We start from the raw sequence: 18,386 nt of genomic DNA on the forward strand, positions 1-18,386 counted from the left end.
TGCAGTTTTTTTTTTTTTTTTTTTTTTACAGTCTTATGTTTTCCCTAATTTGGAATGACTAATTTCCTATGCGCTGTGGTCTGTGTCACTGCTAGCTCTACTGCTGGAGGGAGCAGACAGATACTGCATGTGCTATCTTTATTACGCATGGGGCAATATTTTCATGAATTAATCCATGTAGCGCAGTCATGTATGCCGTGCCCGGTACACCGAGGGCCTTCTGGCAGCCTTTTGGTATTATGATGTTTACATGCGCAAACACATAACGAGAGCACTAAAAGTCAGATAATAACTACTGCACTAGAGTGAATGAAAACACACTCTGTGGCTTTTGTGCACACATACACACACACACAGAGCCATCCATTTTCACTGCATCCATTCATCGTATTCATCCCCTTAACACCCCTTATTTCCTCCCTCCTTCCCCCTGTCCCATTTCCCCACCTCTAATTGCTCTGCCGGTTTCTCTTCCTTCAAATTCATTGCCTTTCATGGCTTCCACCTCTTATCACAGTAACGCGATATTTATCTCTGCACTGTTCTCACTCTGATCACCTGTTCCCCTTCGCCTGCTCCCAGCTGTGTTTGTGCATTGCAGTCCATGCACTGAGATGAGATGGCTCTAACAGCTGAGACACAACCACCAATCTATCTATAAATCAATCATGCTATCACCTGCTGGCACTTCTGCGTGTATGTGTACGCACGCATTCATGGGCACGCCTTTCATTTGGCTCCCTTTTTTCTTCAAGACCTTCTTTTTTCCTCTCTTTATTCAATTCTTATTCCATTAAGATTTGTAGAGTACTTTGGTCTCCTTAGTGTGCCATCTGCTTTGTTGTTGCATCTATCCTTATGTGAGCATGCGTGCAGGTGCATAAGTACGTGCATGAGTGTGTATTTATGTGTGTGTGTGTGTGAGTGTGTGTTATTGCATGTGCCTGCTTGAGCGCTTGACTGCTCCTCCGTTCAGCTCCACTTGTTTGTCTTTCCCTCCTACCTTTATTTGCCAAAAGTCTCAAACGTGTGTTTGCATTTCCTCCCCTGTGCCTGTCTTTCCGACTCTCCCTGTTGTTGGTTGGTGTCATTCACATTTGAAGTTACTGTGACTTGTTATACTCCTTGGTTTGCAATGAAACAATCAGGAAGTGCTGGTGTGAGACAACTAACAAATAGGCGTGAAGTGATCATGGACAAAATTGTAGAGCATGGTCCAGTTTTGGGTGGCACGATAATATGGAAATGTTGTGTCATATGTTACATTTGGGAGGATGTTGGTCAGAGTATAGTGCACATATTGTAAAATATTCTTGTCAACATTGAATTATGAGTTATAAGAGAAAAGGTAATATCTAAGGTCAATGGAAGGTCAATGAAGATCAATGTTTTAGCTCAATTTAGAGGTTGTGTTTTGGTGGGACAATGATGTGAGATGGTCATACCGTCTTTTATAATGGCTAGCACATTGTGTTGAGGTGTGAACGTCTCACTTCTTCTGTCACATACAGTGCGTCTTCTCATTATCCTTTAGATGACAAACTAAATGACGTAGCCTGTGTTTGACTGAACTGTGGATATCATGTATGAACTCTTATCACTGATGACAACAAGGTGCTCATCAATGGAGAGATCATCTCTATAACTATATATTATACCTATATACCTATATATATTCAATGTAGAAACGTGTTCGTCAAGCATTACAGAAGATTTTCCAAATGGGAAACAGTTTGTCAGTACACAATGGCTAAAAGTTTGTTTGTTCTGGGCTTCAACTAAAACTTCTCCAAAGGAAACAAACTGTGGCTGTTTTGGTTTCTGTCTCGTAAATCACACGAGGCAAAAGCCCAAAGACAGGCCAGGATTAATAGCTTAAAGTGGAAAAGGAGCCGGAACATCCAAGCGGCTTGATCCATTCAGCTGACAGTCTGGCTCATATTAGAAATGGAACAAACTGACAGCGAACAAATCACCACCCCGTTTGTGTGTTTTACATGATTAAATGATGAAGGGAGTATTAAATCAAACTTAGCTCACCTTACAAACCGACTAGCTTAAACACACTAATTTCTCAATACAATAACAATTTCTCCATGTGAACGAGCATTCATTGTTTAAAACATGAATCCATTCTTTGTGGACCACACATGACATTGATAAGTTTGCAGTCCCTTTTTGAAAGTGATCTCAGCTTTCTGGCTATGTAGTTAAGCAGCTGCTCTCATGTTTTGTGTAGAAGTAATATTAGACTACGATGCTTTATTAATATTAGCATCACCGCCATTAGTCTTGCACTCTTGACATTATGCGATAGTTATGCTCTACATATTAAATGGTCAGGATAATAACATTATTCTCTGTTGATGATGTTTAGTCTTGATTTGTCACCTCATGTCTCCTCTGGTACTGCGAGTGAAATTGTAGCTTTGTAGCTATAATCTGGTGCATTTAAATGCTCCACGTAGTCCCTGATAAACTAATGAACCAAACTTACAATATATTTTGATCCCCAGTTCTCCCTGAGTGCATCCGGGGTTCACGTATCAGAAGTAAAGATCTGAAGAACATTGTTTATTTTCAACAGTTGTATTGTGGGACAAATGTGACACATATCTGCATATTTCACTGGAATTTACTGTGGTGACATTTCACTTGTGCTAGACATCTTTTTATAACTGAAAATGCTGAGACTCTGTTCCTCTCTACCCCATTACTTTATCATTTGCATCATGCTGAATAGCTTTCCCTTGTTATGTCTGTGAAGTGGAAATACCATGAAGATCAAATGTTTTTAATCTGGCTTTTGTGCTATTATTGTCACTCTCATGTCTCCGTCTGCTTTGTTAAATTGAAAACTTGAAGGAAAGTTAGAACTTGTTTATTTGGTTAAGTTAACCAAAGTGTGTGAGAAGACAGTTTTCCCTTCATTTTCATGTTTTTTTGTTTCCATGTGTTGTGTGTGTGTGTGTCTGTGTCTTTGATTCCATCAGTGGGTTAGTACAAGTCTGCATACTTTGGCTGTACAACAAAGGCATGTTAAAATTCTTGTTAAACGTCCCAGGTTTCCACCTCTGTCTCTACATAAAGTGTTCTATTTGCATGACTCTCACAATGTTATTCACATTGTGGCAGTACTGCAGGCAGTGCTTAATTTCCTTATTTTCTCTTCAGTAACATACCTCACATGTAGTATTTATGCTGTATAATAACAATATAATTATGATAATAATTTTTTATTGCATTTTTCTTAGTGAAGTTAGAAAGTGATTTACATGAAAACAATAAAAACACAGGTAATTGCAAAGAAAGACTGTACTGTGTTGTACAACACATAACATGAAGTTGAGATCTACAGAGTCACAAGGCTCAAACAAGAGCCTACAAAGGACCTCCAGTGTGCCACAGGTGACAGCCACTATCATACGCAGCTTAATCATGAAAAATGAGTTCCTTTCTAACAATTGGTTGCAGTACTATAGTTTGCCAATGCCACATGTAGTATTTATCCATCTGCTCAATTATTTTTCATGCTTAGCATAAGAACTGAGTTCCATGGCTGCTAAGAATTGCAGACCACCGAGTCCTCCTATGTTGAACAAGTGCTAACATTAATACACACACAGCATGAAAACCATGACATGAGATGGAGAATAATCCATCTCATCTCCTCTCAAAGGTGCTGCAATAATGGATTAATGCTTGAAATATAAATAGGTTATTTCAATTAAACACTCTCCAACCAAAATCGGCACAGAAAATAACATTTAATGTGGTTAAAGCAGGAAAGTCAGTAAATCAGTCAGCATGTGGGCAGTCAAATGTGGGTGATTCTTACAGTATCTGTTGTCCACAGCTGCTTTATACAGTATGAAAAGCTTCTTCTTCAGTTCATTAAATCCCTGCAGCATAGAAAGCAGCAGGACTGATATGTTGATAAATCCAGTGCAGTTATGCACAGTCGTTCTCTTTGTTACAGAATAACCACACACACCTCACCCACATCAGACTGGTCGGTTATAACTCGATATTTTGCCTTTTTATATGGGAGACTTCAGCTTACCAGGTCTCATCATAACCTCTTTTCCAACTTTTTTTTGGTCTTTTCTCTTTTCTCATGTTTTATTCTTGAAATACATTGCTGTGAAAACACTGTTGTGTAAAATTAATTACTAAACTATGTGAACATTTGGAGAGATACCTTATGGTTTTTATAGTAACTAACTAACTAATGAAAGAACTCCACCTGTCTTGCACATTTGTGGTGATGTGTCTTCATGTCGTGGTGCTCTGAAGTGTCCAGACATTTGTTTGCTGAGCTGTTATCATGCTTGACTGTGATTGGCCGTTTCAAAGCAATGAGACCTGTGATGCGACTGGCTGAGAGAGTATTTAATAATCAGCACACCTGCTGATCTATAGTCGCCTTCACCCAGCCCTGTTGTAATTTGCACTGTTGCACACATGAACCAAAATAGCAGGTGTGCATGGAGATGCCCACACAGTCCGTGCGTCCAAGACCTAGCACTTTGCACTTGTTGCTGCACTTGCGCATTTAAAATAGGGCCCTATATGTTACTAAAGAGCCAAATCTCAGCCTCACTTGGCAGGCACCAACATTGTCTGAATTTTTAATGCACTGAACTCTTTCAGGACACTATGTTACCAGCATTGTGTGGACACCAAGAACAAAACCTGGTCTTCATTTGAAGATAAGCTGCCAAAGGGCTGGTGTTATGCTGCCAAGTGAGTAACCGTCTGGCCCTCTGTACTTGACCTTAGGTGGTGTGTATATGTATATTTGTGTGCCTGACACTATATACAACCTGCCAGCTACCTACTGCTAGGTTCACTCGCCCACAGTCACCATCCTCACCTCCATATACAGAATCACTTCTTCCATGCATGTGTATATTTGTGTACTCTTCCATGCTGTTTTAGTACCATTTATTCTATAACACTGACCTCTTGTTCAGTTTGCTATACTGCATGAGGACAATAAGATTAGTGTTTACACCTACACTTGTTTACTTTAAGTGCTGCTGGGCTCAGACACTGCACCTCCACAGGCATATGTGAGTGAAAAGTCTGAAAAACTCAACAGAGATTGTCATAGATTGAACATTTAAGTTCTGAAAAAACACGTTTTTCATTATACCTTTACAAAAACCTTTAACCTTAATTATTTCCCAGGTACGGTTTTTACTATTACTTTTTACTATTACTGTGCTGTGTTTTAAAAAAACTTGGATAAGCCATCTTCAGTGAAGAAAAAGGCTTTTTTTTTCAATTAAAGTCTTGTTTCAAATATATTAGACACAAAGAAAAGCAGTTTTAATGTCCTCATTATCCAATGGCTTTAAAATAAACTAAAGTATTATTCAAGTTCAGCAATGATGTCAAATTGATTTGACTATCTTGTCCCTGTCTTGTTTCCGTCTGTCAGGTTTGTGAAGTTTCTTTTAGAATAAAAGAAACTATACAAACTTTGCGCTTGTCTTTCTACCCTCTTCACCCCAGTTTACCCGTTTTTCTCTTATCCCCACATCATTCTTCTCTCCCTTCCTTTCTCTCTCCTCACCCTCCGTCTGTTCTCCCGTTATCTTTCCCTTTTTCTCATTCCACCTTACCTCTCCTGCTTCATCCTGTCATCCCTCTTACCCCTTCATCCTTTCATCTGTCTCTCTCTATTCTTACCCTTCATCCCTTATCTCTTCTGTCTTTCTCTCTCCTGTCATGCTTTCATCCCAACCCTCTCATCCCTCCTGTCTCATCTCATATAGCTTTCCGCTCATCCTTTCATCCATTTTTCCTGTCTGTCAGTTCAGTTGCTTTACTGACTGCTTATCAGAGACAGTTTTGCAGTATACAAAATGTCACTTTCAAAAACCAACAAGCAACAGTTTCTGCAGTCGAACCACACTGAGTTTCCAAATTGAAATGGAACATGTGTATTTGATATAACATCACTAATATCTATAGCACATCTTTATCTGTCCCTCTGCCCTTTCTTTCAGTGCTTCATTGTAGGAGATTATGGTTCTTACAGTGGACACAACTTTCTGGTTAAGGCTCAGGTTTCATTGCTATTTAGATGCTAATAAGAGTCATTCACACCGCCGCCAATATGCCCCCACCCACCACCCCCATGCCCTGGGGTTCGTTCTCAACAATTAATGGCACAGGAGAACGCGGATTACACCGCCGTTAACTGCCAGGATTTAGTGAGGTTTGCAGGCGTTCACAGGGCTGAAAATCCAGTTTTTCATGCATTGCAGATTGGTGTCTATGCATGCCAGATCTGTGTTCTTGTTCCCCTATCCTTGCAAAAACCAGTTTGCATTTTTAGAATGTGGGCAACTATGCAGAGGAAGGACTTAACCTCAATTCATCAAGGCTCTACTTAAGCATTAACATTCAGGTTTAGGGTTAAGCGTTAGGATTAGACTCAATGAAGGTTTAAATTAGTGGTGATGGTTAAGGTTTGGTTTCGGAGATGCATTCTTGTAGTCAGTGAAGGTTCATCCAAGTGTATTTCCATGCCCAAACCACCTCAGCTGGCTCCTATCTACATGAAGGAGCAGTGGCTCTACTCCGAGTTCCCTCTAGATGTCTGAACTCCTCACCAAATCTCTAAGGCTGAGCTCAGACACCCTACGGAAAGAACTAATTTCGGCTGCTTCCATGTGCGATCTCATTCTTTTGGTCGCTACCCATTGCTTGTGACCATAGTTAGGGGTTGGAATGGTGACTAACTGGTAAAGTTTGAGTTTTTTATTTTTTATTTTACCTTCACTAGTTAACAAGGAAATACTTAAACGTCTTCACCTGGAGCAGCAACTCACTCCAAACCCAGACCTCCCGAGTTTACATGAGTTTTTTGGACTTGGAAAAGGCTTGCAACAGTGTCCCTCGGGTTATAGGGGTGCTACAGGAGTATGGGGTACTGGGGCTGTTGTTACAAGCCATTCGGTCTTTATGTAACTGGAACGTGAGCTGTGTCCATATTCTTGGAAATCAAACACATTCTAAGTGGGTGCTGGACTCCACCTGGGCTGTCTCTTGTCACCGCTTCTGTTTGTGATTTTCATGGACAGGATCTCAGGGCACAGCCGGGTGGAGGAGAGTGTCCAGTCTTGGGACCTTGGGATTGCTTCTCTGCTTTTTGCAGATGATAGGGTTCTGTTGGCTTGGTGTGCAGCCGAGCGGGATGCGGTGGGGATGAGAGTCAACACTTCCTAATCTGAGGCCTTGGTCTTCCACCGGAAAAATGTGGATTGTTCCCACGTATATTTAGATATGTTTTTGTAAGTGGAACAGTGTCAGATCTTAGATTAGCTCTTTGAGGCTTGCATTGTATTACCCTTGAGTATGTCCTGGTCTTTGCTGTAGTACCAGTACATGGATGTATGTATTCAATATGTCCAATAGGCAACACAGAGTCATGGACACATGACTATAGACTACATGCACACATGCACATAGATATGTCCCACATGTACAGGCTTACGCACACATCTCACTTGTCAGCTAAATATAATCTTGGACAAGCCGCCTTCACTCACAGCATGAGGTGAATGAGTACAGGTGTTGGGTGTGTATGTGCTTGTGTACGTTTCTATGTGCGTGTGAGTGCATCTGCGTTCATCCGACCACATGGCAGCTCTGAATAGCCTCCATCTCGGCTTCACTACAATTAGAGTAAAAGTGACGCGTTGCTCAAAGGCGCTGCAATTAGGCTGAGCCACGTCAGTGCTGGGCAGTTCTGATGAAGGGCTATTAGAGAGCCAGGGATGATGGAGGCACTCATCACCCCCCTCCCCCCACCCCCCACCTTTACCACCATCACCATCATCACCATTCGTCACCACAATCCTCACAGCCCGGCTTCCCACAGCCTCCTCCTCCACATCCATCACCATTACCACCAAACTTTCCCAGGCAACTACTCTGTGCAAAAGTCATTCTAACCTGGCAGCTCTCTCCCCGCCATTTTTCCCTCCTCTCTCTTCTGCATCTGTCTCATTTCCTGCCACAGTTTCATATATATTTCGGGATAAGTGCTCTCCATGAATCTTACACCTGCTTTCTCTCTCTCTTTCTGCCTTTTCCAACTTTCTATCCCTCATCCTCTCTCCTTCTTTCTGTTCATCTGCACGTCTATTCATCTTCTTCTCTCTAGCCTCTGTGAGTGGTTCACTCTCCTTCTTCCTTCCGTTTTTTTTCCTAGGAGTCATGCACCTCTTTTAATAGCTCAATTTCTCTTATTCTCCCCTTATCTTCTCCAATTTGATGCATTTCACCTGGCTTGAATCATTTTGTTTATATCAATCCATCTCCTCCTCTCAGTCTTTCTCCCACACCTATTGAAATACTTGACTCCAAAGCCTCCTTATTTGTCTCTGACTAAAAAAAAGAGTTTTGGAGGTATCGTATGTTATAGAAATTAGTCATGTAATTGTTTTAGCTCTGGTTTCAGTTATTAACAATAACAATTATTATGATCTAGTGAATTGCTTTCATCAGTGACATTTTAGTGTTACCAAACGCTGGTTTTGATGTCCCATTTGTCACAAACTTGATGCTGTTTCTTTTATCCTTTCTTTAATATGTGTTTGAATTCTGTTAGTTTCAATTGAAATTGAATTGTTGTGGTAAATTATCATAAATGCAATTATCATAATCAGTCCTTCTTGTACACCCGAAGATTTCTCATTAATTAAATAACTAAACATTGCCCTGACTGGGCAATCTGAAACACTGACATGTACGGTGTAGATATCATCATTTTTATGGTGTCTGATGAGTCTCTCTCTCTGTGGTAATGAGTAACACCCATGCTCCATGAACTTGAGACTGAAGTGTCATGATGTAAGTGGCCAAATTACTAAGTTCAACTCAAAATTCGTTCATCGCTAACAGCTGGCTTCCTGAGATGTCAAGGATGCAAGACACATTAACATGTCAGTGTGAGGTTCTCATAAAGATCTTAGTAACTATCAGTTAGTTTCAAAGTAGCTATTTAAGAAATCAGGTGCCCCAGTAGTCGGTAAAGCCCTTAAAGTGCAAATTGGTTACTAAGAATCATTGTAGCTATTTCCAATCAACAGCATTAACACAAAAATCACTGCAGCATCAGAACAGTTCCATAAATAACAGCCTCAACAGCAAACAGCAGACAATATTATTTTATATACAGTACATACATAACATAATGTAAGGCTAAGAAATAACCATGTAGTTTAGTTACAAGGAAATAACACCTTTTTTCCAGTGCATATGTCATCCATTTCACCTCTTCTGTTCAGTGAGTTTCATAATAAGATCATATTCACTGTTTCGTCATTCATTGCAGCAGTTCCTTCCAGTAGTATATAGGTGTAAATAGTAACAACTAAGCTCTATGGAAGGACTAGCTTCTGTGGTATAATTTATCATTTAGTGATGCATGTATCTAATATTAATAAGTAGTTACTATAGGCCAAGTTTTAATAGATGGTACAACAGATTGCACCAGATTGGTTACACAATAAAACACACTTCATGTATGACTATCTCTTTCTCTTTGTTTCTCTCCATCTCGTCTGTATTCACAACTGTCCAGACCTCGACTAATAGCATCCAGGCCATCGTAGAGAGCCACATAAACAGAACCAATTGCATGTTTATGCCAGCAGGTGGGAAGCCCCTGCTTTGCTTCCTGGATGACCTCAACATGTCCGCCCATGACCTCTTTGGCCCTCCGCCACCACTGGAGCTGCTGCGCCTCTGGATTAACTGTGAGTTCCACACTGCAGATTTAAGGTTGAGGTTAGGTTAAGGTTAGGATTAGGCTGTTCATAATCAATAGAAGTCAATGCAACGTCCTAACAAAGAGAGCTGCACAAATGTGTGTGTGTGTATCTGAACTGTTAGGGCATGTTCTTGCAGGCGTCCATAGGGTCCCCTGGTGGAGGGAGGACTCACATTCCCGGTCACTTACAGAGTTGATGCCAACTCACCAAATGTAGTCCTCCTCTCCTCCTGTCAGTGCTACTATGACTCAGTCTTCTCCTACTCACTTAAATGTTCACTTTCCTTTTTTTGTATGTCCTATTTCTCAGTTTCATGTTTATTCAATTTGTTGAATCTGTTAGTGAGTGAATGTTATATATTAGAACTGGTGCTCAAAAGGCCATAGATTTTATTTGACAAAACTAACAAATTGTTTTTAATATCAGAAATGAAAGGAGCTTGGAGCTCTAATCAAGATGATGATGATTATTAATATTACTACTGCTGCTACTACTACTGTTTCTGCGGCCGTTGCTACTACTGCTAGTAATAGGTGGGTAATAATTGCGTAGTTTCAACAGGGAGATTGAATTGAAAGGGTTTCACACCTCTTTGTCAAGGTGAGAGACCTCTTTGTCTGTCGTGTGTGAGATAATGTAGCCTAGCAAAAGTTTGTATTATGTTATTCATTCAGCACATTGTCATTGCTCTATTGCATCCTGACAACTATTATTATTGTTACAAGTACAACACACATTACACGGGCTTTGTAAACCTGGTAATTGTAACTGTCTGATTTAATTAAAAGAGGCTCTACTCATTTTAGCAATCTCTCTATTTCTGCACCCACTGTCCTTTTTTTTGCTGTCACTGTATCACTGTCTCTCTGTATTTCACCATGGTTACTCCCGGTAATGTCCTTGTTCCTCCTATCTGACATTTTATCCTCCTCCATCACCCTTTTGCTATCCCCCTTTCCATCTCGCCACACTGGAATTACCCTGATTATGATTATAGCCGTGATGATAATGATAACCACTGCAAAATTGCACTCCCTCTCTCATATCCAACACCCAGGAGATTATGATTGACTGAAAGGCTGTCTGCAAATGTTTCCCCGGTCTCATTTTTCTGCTTTCCTCAATCTCTCTTTGTTTCTTTCTCTCTTTTTTTAGTTTATTTGGCATTTTTGTACTTTCCTTGCTTTTTCCTCTCATTGCTCACTACCTCTCCAGAGTACCTCTTGTCTCTTTTCAGTCTTTTTCAATTTTCTGGCAGTCTTTCATCTCTGTTGTTGTACTCCTTTCAACCTTTCCTGGTCCATCTTACCTCCGCCACTTGTCCCCAGCTCTCTCCTTTCTCGCTCCCGGTTTTCAGACCCTTATTTGCTTACGTGCTTCTCCGTCTCTCCACTCTTCCTCTCTCCTGCCTGCTTATTCTCCTCCCACAAAGGAACAAGATACATTTGCTTTTCAGTCATATTGCATTCAGGAAATAATTATAGAATTGCCTTGCCTTTTGAAAATGTGAAGTGGACAACATGAAATGGCTTTGTTACTTCACTTTTCATCCCTGCATGACCTTCATTGCGCATTTCTGTTTTTTCTTTCTCTTGAGCAGGAAAACATTGACATTTATATATCTTATTGATATTGCTATCCTGTATGTCGTTCACAATATGTACAAATCTGAGCGGACCCACATGCAGGAGTCCCAAATCAGGCTGATCTACAGTACCGTGATCAAACAGAAGCTACAAGGGTTTAAAGAGAAGGTGAAGCAAATTGGAGAGACTCAGGTCACCTTTGAACTGTTTTCCTCCTACTTCATCCAAGATACACTGCCTCTTCACACTCATACAGTGTGTCGTGCAATAACACATGATGATGAGTTAGATGAACACAATTACACACATAGCAAATGTATACTGTACATTACCTAAAAATGTGTTCAAGAAAATGTGTTCATGGATATACACCTGGTAACAGTGATCTTAATGTGGGCTTGAAAATTTGAGCTCAATCCAATCTCAAAGTCATTTTGTCTAAACAAAATTGGGGTTTTTTGCAACCCTGAACTTCGGCACAAATTGCCAGCAAATTTCAGCATGTCAGTAATCACAGCATTTTTCAAAATTATTTTTGAATCCAGTATATGACCCAGCCTATGATTATACTGGTGTTGCTTTGGTTGAATCTGTGTCTGACATTTTAGTGTTCACATAAAGTACAGAATGTTATTAAGGTTGTTATTTCTTTTTTCTTCTTCTGTTCCTACCTGTGTCCAATTTACCAACCAAATTTAGCTCACATTTTTTTTAGGTTTGAACTTTTCAAACTATATGCTGCTACTGCAGAACGAGGAAGCATTTGCTACTTTGCCTCATTGAACTAAAAGTGTTGAGAAACACTGTATCTCTGTTTCTAGCCCTTCAAAATTGTTTGATGGTGTTGTCATGTTGTTTTGTTTTGCATAATTATCTTATAACACATACTATAGACTCTTACTGTAAGATACTGTCATTTTTATGGTAAATTATCATGATTTTTACTTAATTACATTTACATTTCTTCAACTTGATGTTGCAAAGTAGTGAATGATTCCTTTTTTTGTGGCATCAGTGGGAATTTTGGAGACTCCAAAACTGAGCTTAAATAGATAAATAGATAAATTAGATAACAAGTTGAGAGGAAAAGTACCCTTGTCCTTTTATTGGAGTCTGCAGTTCTAGGGACAGCCTCTTCATGAGACTCCATAAGACCAGAAGCATTACAGGCTACTGTAGGTCTGCACCAAAGAGGAATAATTATGTTACTAAATGTCTCTCCTACTGTTAGTTTGGATCCAGTGTGCCCAGTGGCCATCAATATCAAGTACAGGTTTGAATTTACACTCAAATGTGTGCTGTAGTCCGGTACTACCTACATGCTACTGTACAGTAAATACTGTACTTATGCCACTAGTTTCAGCCCATGTATTCAAGTACTTCTTCCTCCACATGCTGGATGGGATATACAGTTAAACAATTTCAGTGAGAGATTTCCATCTTCATTTAGTTATATATAACAAACATGCTTGCAGAGTCAAAAACCTCCATTTCTGTCTGGGTGTTTCAGGGTCTGCTGAGAGTTCATCCAGACTTCCCTATCATATCAAAGACATCATCACCAGCCTGGATCCATGAGTGCCTCAGGTAAAAAGCTTCTCTCTCATTCTCTATTTTTTCCTTTTTGTTTTGTCTGTTGTTGTTTTTTTTTCAATCACTCTCTCAATCAAGTTGTCTCAATGCTCCTTCCACTTGCTTGTCTCTTCAGATTTGTGATATTATCAGCAGGATATTTGAGTATCAATACTTGGTCAGCTCTGCAGTCCCATTTATCTTTGTGTGTAGTCTCCAAGGTGTTATCCTGTATATAAGCATAGATTACACATATTTTCTACCACTACAATAACGTACAGTTAAATTTAGATATGAGCATGATAGTCAGTGGGGGGTTTCCACGTATAATGGCATTATTGACCAATGTGTAAAGAATACATCAGCATTGGGTTGACATTTTTATGGAAAATCTGTTGGTTATTATGTTTTGCACATAATTATAGTTTAAATTGTCATGGCCAGATCAATGGTAATAAAGAGGCAGAAAATGGCTCATCGGCTTTTCATTTCAAGGCCTACAAATGAGGTTTTGGGATGCTTTTTGTCAAACTGCAAAGGAAACAGACATATGGAATACAAAGATGCTTTGTTTGTGTGTAGAAGTCCATATAGCACAAATAAACTGATTATACTATCATATTCAGTAGATGTTCACCCATCTTTAGCTCACGCTCCCCCTCTAGTTAGATCTGATGGCTGGGGAGATGTGTACTCCTTTTCTAAGTACTAAACACAACTTATCAAAGGATGAGTATACATTTTTTAAGTCTGTCTTAAAACAATAATCAGGTGCCCATATGAACATTAAAATAGGTTTTTCTTGCCATAATCATTCCTCCATGAAGATATCTCTTCATAATGTACTCAAAATGTAAGTGATGGAGGCCTAAATCCACAAGCCTCCAAGGAAACGCAAAGAGGGAATGTGATGCTAAAAAGACTGTAAATGTGGTAGATATCCACTTGGTATGACTAACTCAGGCTGTTGAAGCCCCGTATAAGCTTCAGATCAACTTTTAAATGCATTTTTGCACAAAATGACTGTGTGGACACACAGTGGATTTTGGCCCCCGTCACTTACATTGAAAGCACATTTGAAGGGTATCTTTTAATTGCCAGTATGAACAAGAGGAATGAAAAACCTCTTTCAGCCTCTTCTCATTGTTCATTTGGGCAGCTGACTGTTGTTTTAAGATACACTTGAAAAATTGTGAACCTATCCTTTAACTAACTGTTGCATTATAATATTTTTGTTGCATCACAGTAGAATACAGTATTGAATGTTATTCTTGCAGAGAAAATAATGTGCCTGAGAATAACTTCTTGTTATCAACTAGAAAGAGGATTATTATTCTTTGTAAATGTAACATTGTTTTTAAAGCGGAAATATGAATATTATCCCTCCTCAAGTGTTATTCTGGCTTATTAAGAACTCTAACCATCAAACAGTCTGATTTATTAAGGCATTTACATGCTGGCATGTTATAAAACCAAAAAACCAAAACTGTTAAAAGGCCATACAGGTGTCTTTGCATGCAGTAGACCCTTTACTATAAATCTTGGATGGAGAGAGAGAGAGAGAATTTAAAAATAATTGATTGCTATTTGGGTTTTGGTTGTCTGTGATAGGAGGGATATAGCTTTTCATTTTTGCTGTTTGTCTTGAGGTGAGAAGTTGATATAAGCCTCTTAGGTATTTTGTCTCGGCAGCATATTATTGATTGCATCCGCTGCCATTATAATTATAGTTTTTTATCTTTCCAATTAAGTGCTAATGTTGTGCAAATAAACTTAAAGCTGCACTAGGCAAGATCTTTATATAAAAATAAATTCACTTTATCAGCCTAAATCAGAAACAGGGGTAAAACACAGAAGAACATTCCTTTCTCTGTATTTTCCCTGTTTGCTCAAATAAAATTCTGCTGTCAGGTTTGTTTCTCTGTGTAGGTGGAAAAGATTTTTCACAGGTGTACAAATTTAACTACTAATTTGAAATCCAAAAGTGATTCTTGTACAGCAATGAGTGATCACAGTTGGTGAACATTAGTGAGCTGTGTGCAGTTCTCTGATGTCTTGTTACATGACTTCAGGGTTTTAAGTAGTGAAATAATTTAGTTTCCTCTTGCTGCCAAGTGCAACCAGTACTGTGCAGAATTGCCCTGGGTAGTCAAGTCAAGTCAGTTTTATTTATATAGCACCAAATCACAACAGAAGTTATCTCAGGGCACTTTTCACATAGAGCTGGTCTAGACCGTACTCTTTAATTTACAGAGACCCAACATTCCCCCATGAGCAAGCACTTGACAACAGTGGCAAGGAAAAACTCCCCTTTAATGGGAAGAAACCTCGATCAGAAGCAGGCTGTAGGTGGGCGGCCATCTGCCTTGACCAGTTGTGTTGAGAGAGAAAATGGGAGGGGGAAAGAGGAGAGAGAGACAGAGAGAAGCACAGCAACAACAATAATAACTATAACAACAATAATAATGATATAAATATGTAATAATAATAATAATAGGAAGCGTGGGCATCAAGCAGGACCACGGCAGCACGGGGTCCACAACCACAATACACGGAAGCCCGCGATCCATAACCAAGCAGTCCACGACCATGATCCATAGAAACCTGCAAAGCACAAAAACTCCGGGGAAGAAGCCAGGTTAGTGACATGCATTAATGGTACATGGATGCGTACAGATGAAGAGGATTAGGAAGATGGTTCCACAGGAGAGGATCCTGGAGCCTGCATTCTGGGAGCTGTGTGTTCAAGTGGGGTAATAGGGTATTATGAGCTCTGTAAGGTATGATGGTGACTGACCATTATGGGCTTTGTAGGTGAGGAGACGGATTTTAAATTCTATTCTGGATTTTACAGGGAGCCAGTATAGAGAAGCTAAAATAAGAGAAATATGATCTCTTTCTCTAGTTTTTTTACACGTGCAGCTCCATTCTGGACCAGCTGGAGAATCTTTAGAGACTTGTTGGGGCAGCCTCATAATAAGGAATTGCAATAATTCAGCCTAGAAGTAGCACATGCGTGGACTAGTTTTTCTACATCTTTTTGTTACAGGATGTGCCTGATTTTTGCAATGTTATGTAGGTGAAAAAAGGCAGTCCTTGAAATTTGTTTTATGTGGGAGTTAAAAGACATATCCTGATCAAAGATAATATGTTTCTAAGGTGTTTAGGGCCAAGCACAATAACTTCAGTTTTGTCTGAATTTAGTAGCAGAAAATTGCAGGTCATCCAGGTTTTTATGTCCTTAAGGCATACTTGGAGTTTAGTTAACTGATTGGTTTCATCTGGCTTCATTGATAAATATAATTGGGTATCATCTGCATAACTATGAAATTTCATGGAGTGTTTCTTTATTATATTATCTAAAGGGAGGAATAAGGTGAATAGTTCTGGTCCAAACACAGAACCTTGTGGCATTCCGTGTCTAATGTTTGCGTGCATGGAAGTTTCATTGTTAAAATGTACAAACTGAAATCGATCTGACAAATAGGACTTAAACCAGCTTAATGCAGTTCCTTTAATTCCAATTAAATTTTCCAGTCTCTGTAATTGGATGCGATGGTCAACGGTGTCAAATGCAGTACTAAGATCTAACAAGACAAGTACAGAGAGAAGTCCTTTGTCAGATGCAATTAGGAGGTCATTTGTAACTTTCACCAATGCTGTCTCTGTGCTATGATGCACTCTAAATCCTGACTGAAAATCCTCAGATAAACTCTTGTTTTGTGGAAAGTCACACAACTGATTGGCGACTGCTTTCTCAAGGATCTTAGAGAGAAAGGGAAGGTTAGATATAGGTTTATAGTTGGCTGAAACGCATGAATCAAGAGTAGGCTTTTTAAGAAGAGGTTTAATTACAGATACTTTAAAGGTTGGTGGTACTGGGGTGCATTATATTGAATGGTGTTCCTAATATTTTCCTAACATGGAGCAGCATTATCACCTTTCTGGCAATGTCAACAAAAACTGAAAATATATAAGCTTCCTAAATGTAGAATTTATGGCAGAGCTGTTGTATTGGATTGCATTAGATTGCACAGGTGTACCTAATGAAGTGCCCAGTTCAGTATAGATCAGGTTTTACAGCTGTTTCTAAGGTTCCTGTGTTTAGGGATAAATCGGTGACTGTTGAGGGCAGGAGGTGATGTATTTTGTCTCCAATAGTTAGAATTCTATAATTAAAGAAGCTCATTACTACTAAGAGTTATAGGAATACATGGATCAATAGAGTTATGACTCTCTGTCAGCCTGGCCAAATTGCTGAAAGAACCTAGGGCTGTTATTCTCCTCCATTAATGATGAGTAATAGGCAGCTCTGGCATCACAGAGGGCCTTCTTATATGTCTTGACTAAGCAGGATTCTTCCAGTTTGGTGGAATACCATATCTTTTCAACTTTTCACAATATTTGCTTTAATTTACGGGTTTGGGAGTTATGCCATGGAGCTAACCTCTTTTGTTTTATTATCTTCTTTTTTAAAGGAGCAATGGAGTCGAGTATTAGTTGCAATGAGCCTGCAGCACTATCAACAAGATGATCAATTTGGGAGGGACTACAGTTAACAAAAGAGTCCTCTGTTGTATTGACACATGACATTGAATTCAATGCTGATGGAGTCGCCTCCTTAAATTCAGTTACAGCACCATCAGATAGACATCTAGTGAAGACATTTTATCTAATGGTGTTTAGTCCAGTAATAGGAATTCAAAAGTTATTAAGTAGTGGTCTGATAAAATAGGATCTTGTGGAAAAACTATTAAATGTTCAATTTCAATGCCATATGTCAGAACAAGGTCAAGGGTGTGGTTAAGAGTGAGTTTATTTACACTCTGAGAGAAGCCAATTGAGTGTAATTATGAGATAAATGCAGTGCTAAGGCTATCATTATCAGCATTCACATGAATACTAAAGTCGCCTATTATAATTACTTTATCTGTACTAAGGACTAAGTTTGATAAAAACTCTGAGAATTCAGATAAAAATTCAGAGTGTGGACCAGGAGGAAGGTACAGTATAACAAATAGAATTGGCTGTAAAGTTTTCCAGGTTTGGTGTGAAAGACTAAGAGCGGAGAGAAGAGTTTAAGGGTACCCCCATGAAAGCAAGATGGTATACTTTGAGGGGTTCATCCTGATATATAATAAATTTAAAATAAATATTAGATATTTAATATAATTAAATAAATACAGGCAATAAAATGAATTTGCAAATAAAATAATTATCTATTAATAAATTGTTCAAATTAAAAAGGGATTTACAAAAACAACTTTAAAATAGTCAATAAATACATAATTAAAAAATACATTAATGAATTCCTAGATAAATAATGGTATTTTAAAATCAATTTGAAAATGCAGTTTTAAAAAGAGAAATAAATAACTGAACTCGCAAACTGAATTAAGAGTACAGCTTTTAATCAGGCATTTAAAAGGACAAT

The 18,386-nt window shown here is 39.0% G+C and overlaps 1 protein-coding gene across 8 annotated transcripts in view; it reads left to right on the plus strand.

Annotated features, from left to right (window-relative positions):
- LOC137174059 (dynein axonemal heavy chain 2-like) overlaps nucleotides 1-18,386 on the plus strand; it is a 92,093-nt gene that overhangs the window by 40,394 nt on the left and 33,313 nt on the right. For 5 of the 8 annotated variants that reach the window (XR_010925265.1, XR_010925267.1, XR_010925268.1 and 2 more), the window contains exons 4-6: nucleotides 9,678-9,779; nucleotides 12,891-12,967; nucleotides 15,450-15,590. The gene's annotated coding sequence lies outside the window, so the exon portion shown is untranslated. Of the gene's footprint in view, nucleotides 1-4,508; nucleotides 4,747-9,604; nucleotides 9,780-12,890; nucleotides 12,968-15,449; nucleotides 15,591-18,386 lie in introns of those variants that run through there. The other 3 variants (XR_010925270.1, XR_010925266.1, XR_010925271.1) reach the window with 3 other exon arrangements.

The sequence above is a fragment of the Thunnus thynnus genome, chromosome 22 (genome assembly GCF_963924715.1).
Source record: "Thunnus thynnus chromosome 22, fThuThy2.1, whole genome shotgun sequence".
Taxonomy (NCBI): domain Eukaryota; kingdom Metazoa; phylum Chordata; class Actinopteri; order Scombriformes; family Scombridae; genus Thunnus; species Thunnus thynnus.